Source organism: Oryzias melastigma, linkage group LG18 (genome assembly GCF_002922805.2).
Source record: "Oryzias melastigma strain HK-1 linkage group LG18, ASM292280v2, whole genome shotgun sequence".
NCBI lineage: Eukaryota > Metazoa > Chordata > Actinopteri > Beloniformes > Adrianichthyidae > Oryzias > Oryzias melastigma.
The window spans coordinates 21558089-21562791 of NC_050529.1; the positions used below are offsets into that span (position 1 = coordinate 21558089).

At 35.8% G+C, this 4703-nt stretch overlaps 1 long non-coding RNA gene across 1 annotated transcript in view; it reads left to right on the plus strand.

The window, feature by feature from the left end:
- LOC112156113 overlaps positions 1–747 on the plus strand; it is a 2231-nt gene extending 1484 nt beyond the window's left edge. The window contains exon 4 of the long non-coding RNA XR_002920913.2: positions 440–747. This is a non-coding gene — a long non-coding RNA (uncharacterized LOC112156113). The remainder of the gene's footprint in view (positions 1–439) is intronic.
- Positions 748–4703: the final 3956 nt, after the last annotated feature.

A 4703-nucleotide genomic window follows, 5' to 3' on the forward strand; every position in this document is an offset into this window, starting at 1 on the left:
CAAAAGTTATTTAAAAACGGAGGGCTAAAGAAAGTTAAAAAAAAAAAATACATTGCTCTCAAAAAGAAGTCACACGAAAAACTACGTTGCCAACAATGACTGTCATGGGAGATTGGTCAATGTTGCAGTAAAGTTGCTGTAAAATTGTGAAGTTGAAGGACGTGCAACAAACCGCAAAGTTTGCTTGAATTTGCTATAATGGTTGCGATCGCAACATTGGGAATTCCTGGATGGACTATAATGTACTTTGTTTATAAGTATTTTTTATAAATAGGAATATCTCGAGTTGAAAGACGTTAACCACTGTTTTTCATTAATGTTCTATTTTTATTATTAGGTTTCAATGACCTGTTGCTTTGATGTGTGTGTGTGGGGGTGTGTGCACATATGTATTGAAGCTTTTCAAAAAAAATAATCTTATTCTTTGTGTCCATCATAGGTTGGAACAAACACTGCGGAATACCTCCAGGGGGTGGAGTCCAGGCCCTAGCCATCGGTTCTGGCCCTTGGACAAGTGACGCAAAATTCTTTCCAAGCTTTTGCTGTGATGGCTGGTCAGGTATACCCTGAAGATGGACTGGAGCAGTTGGTGTCTGCTTCAAGACATTTTATGTGTTTGATATCAACTACCCCATGCAATGTGCCTCTTCATGGGAGTTCCTCCAGAAAGTAGTTTATGACATGGAGGGACCAGAATCTAACGAAGTTAAGTTTTTAAAGACTGTCTTAAAGAATGTGAAAGTGTTTTTTAAAAAAATCTGAGTTCATAATAGTTTATGAAAAAAAAAAAACATTCATTTGTTACAGATGCTTTTTCTTCTACTTGCAGAAAAAATGCTAACTACTACTTGTTACTGCTGCTTTTTTAAGAAAGCATTTGNTGGAGGGACCAGAATCTAACAAAGTTAAGTTTTTAAAGACTGTCTTGAAGAATGTGAAAGTGTTTAAAAAAATCTGAGTTCATAATAGTTTATGAAAAAAAAAACCATTGATTTGTTACAGATGCTTTTTCTTCTACTTGCAGAAAAACTGCTAACTACTACTTGTTACTGCTGCTTTTTTGAGAAAGCATTTGTCTTCTGTATTTTATTGGTACCCCTTTTTGGGTTTTATTCTAAATAAATATTTGTCATTAGATCCTTGGTTTCCTTCTTGGCGGTGAACATATTTTGGGTTGTAATTTGTGATTTTTAAATGATTTTTATTGAATGTTAAATGTTAGGTTTTATTGAACACAAAGGAGAAAAAGTAGATTTTTAGATTTAACCCAGTATTGAGTCAAATTACCGTAACTCAGGAGTTTGGTTAATTTAACCTTAAATGGTTTGTTCATTTAAACCCAAAACTTGGGTTTGTGGAATCAACCAGTGATTATGAGTCAAATAAACTCAAGAGTTGGGTTAACTAGACCTTTAAATTGGGTTGTTAATTTAACCCAATATTTGGGTTGGTGGAAGCAACCCAAATTTCTGAGTTAAAGTAACCCAACACAAAGTTAGTCCCTTTTCAACCCCTGGAGTTGGGTTAAAAATAACCCAACTTGGGTTATTTAAAACTCTTTAAAGGCACATTGGTTTTGGTTCATATTTGACATANAACCCAATTTGGGTTATTTTTAACCACTGAGTTTTTAGTGTGTGGGAGCCACATAATTTTACTGAGGCATCTGATTGGTCAGTTTATAACTTGAATAACTGGAGATACAGAAAAGATATGTTTAACACAAATTCGGATTAGAAAGAAGATGTGAAGAATGAAGCATCAGAGCAAGAATGATTATTCTGACATATATAATGTAGGTCAATGGGACTTTGGCCTTCTTGCTCCCTGCAGGTACTTCCTATTTGGAACACGAGAAGAGGGTGTGTATGTGTGTGTGTGTGTGGGGGGTTTGGATTGGTAGTGGTGTCCAAAATATATTTTTTAAAGATTTTTTAAGATTCCACAACCAACGGCGATTATCTTTCAGCTGGATGAAATTAGTTGAGTTTCTGATTGAACATACCTGATCCAGCCAGGTGAGCAGAAGAAGCTTAAACAAAGTTAGCTGTAAAACGAGCAGAACAGAGTTGATGACCGCTGCAGTAGAGTTTAGTGTCTTTTGTGTTTTAACGTGGAACATTTTGGAGAGGGATTGACCCTGTTATCTCTCCCTCTTCGTTTGATGTGTTTTTCCAGGATAATCCTGAAGAAAATGGCTCTGCTGGAAAAGATTTCCCCCTTATGGGCCAAAAAACAGTGGGACAACCTAAAAAAATGACAAATGTGTCGATGTGTGGTGAAGAATATAACAGGTTACATAACCTGTCTGCTGTTGTATGTTCAGGTGCAGTAACAAACTGACTTCTGCAATCATTTTGCTCTATAGTTACTGAGTAACACAGAATAACAGATGTGGACTTTCTTTTACCCTTTTTTCTTCTGTAAAGCTGTACTGCTGTGATTGCTGTTTTGAGCTAAATCAAACATTTCCTTTGACACACATTATTGTTATATTTCACATTGGTGTGATTGGTTTGTTGGACACAGAGTTTCTGATGTTGTATCTCTTTTTTGGGTTTAAATGTATTCTAGAAAATTAGAATCAGAATGTGTAAATTGGGCACCCCCCCTACTGCAGTATATGTATGACTTCCATGCCTGCAGGTGCNTGTCTGTGCTGGGAGGATTCAAATAAAACTAATCAGATCAGTTCACAAAGTCACAGCTAGAATGTTACACAAAAAAAGTCAGTTCCTAATGACTTTACTGTAAAATGACCAAACTTACAAATATGTAAAAAACATTTTTACAGAGACTTTGTGGTTTCATTTTAAATCCATAATTACTATTCTTTTGGTTTATTTATATAAAATATACAAATTCGCATTAATTTTCAGACTGTCCAAATTCTCAAAGTTATTTCTTTCAACATTTGATCTCTCAGTTCTTATCAGATAAAAACAATAATTTGAGAGAGAAACACATCAACCACAGTGTTACTGATTTATGTTTCCAATTTAGGATATAACTGAAGTTGAACATGAAAATCCAACATCATGATTTAGGATGATCTTTGTGTCTGCACATATGATTAACAACTAATAGTAAAAGTTGGAAACGTCTCATGAGTCAATGGGATTGGTTGAAATTTAAAAGAAGAGAATTTCAAAATAAAACATTCTCTAAGAGTAAAAGGAGGAAAGCAACAGAGAACTAACTATTGTGGAGAATTTTGAGAAAAACTAATCTGTCAGCAGATGAAATTATTGAATTAAATAAACTACAAAACAAACTAAACAAACAAAAAGCTAAAGATACAGAATCGTATTCAATGGATCAAAGAATTAAAAAAACGTTTTCCCTTAATCTAGAAAAGCAGAAGCAAGAAAAAAGCAAATCAACAACCGGTCAGAAAACTCTAGTTAAGTAAAGTAAAACATAACTTTTACAATATAAATCCAGATATTTCCATTACATCATTAAAGGCTGTAAATGAATTTGCTGATTTTTAATTTCACCAGTTTATCGAAGACCTTTAAAAAAATAAACAGATGTTGCTGTATTATTAATTATGACCTCTGGAGGGTCAGCTGACCAGAATGAATTAATAAAGTTTTTACACATTTATGAAGGACATCAGAGAGACATTGTTAGATTGTTTAGATTGTTAATCAGTTAGTAATTGAGCACAAAGAATCAAGGGTTACTTTAATTCCTCTATTAAGGACATGTAATTGACAGGGCCCAGCCAGTCATGTCCTTCTCCAACCACCAGAGGGAGCCCTCACCTGAGTACTAACTGCATCTGCCACCCTCCTGGACTCAAATTCCCATCATGCATCAGCCGCCATTTTCCTGTCTCCATCAGCTGTTTCCCATCACCTCATCACCACCCTGTATAAATGCCACTCTCCAACCTCTGCTCAGGGTGAAGTCTTGTTTTGGTCCTGTACTCTATTAGTAAATCCTCTCTGTTGATCCTCCGTGCTTTTGATCTCTGCCTGTCTCCTCGGTCTCCTGCCTGCCTCCTACCTCGACCTACGCCTGGACCTTGACCACGATTATGTCTTGCCCTTGTTCAATAAATCAGTTGCACTTGGATCCAAAAGTCTCAGCCTCTTCGTCACAGTTATAATGACATCATTGGAGGTAAATTCCTTTACTGTTAAATGATCATTAAATATTAGCTCTGGTTTTTGTGGACCTAAATAGAGGACTCAGATGTAGTGGATGATTGTCAGTCAGCATTAACATTATAAAAAACTATCATTAACATATTTGACAAAACAGTTTCTTTTCTGATCCAGACATTTATCCAGATCAGAAAATGTAGAAAGATTCATTTCTGTTTAAAGTTTCTCCAACATCTATGATCTCAGAGACTCTCAGAAGATCAACTGAAAAGATCTGATCACACATGATGATCCAAGAGATTCTGATCAGAGGGATCAAGAACTGAACCAGAACTCAAGTCATTCATCTGAAAACTATTGATCATCTAAACCAGGGGTCGGCAACCCAAAGTGTTGAAAGAGCCACTTTGGACCAATACAATAAAAACCAAATGTGTCTGGAGCCGCATTAATTGAAACAGCTTATAAAAGCCGTACCCTGATAGTAACACATGGAGAATGTGTCGAATGAACGACTATTTCTCCTTCTGCGTGTCCTGCTGCGTGTCCTCGTGTCATATAAGCTATATTTTTGGCCTCATGACAAGT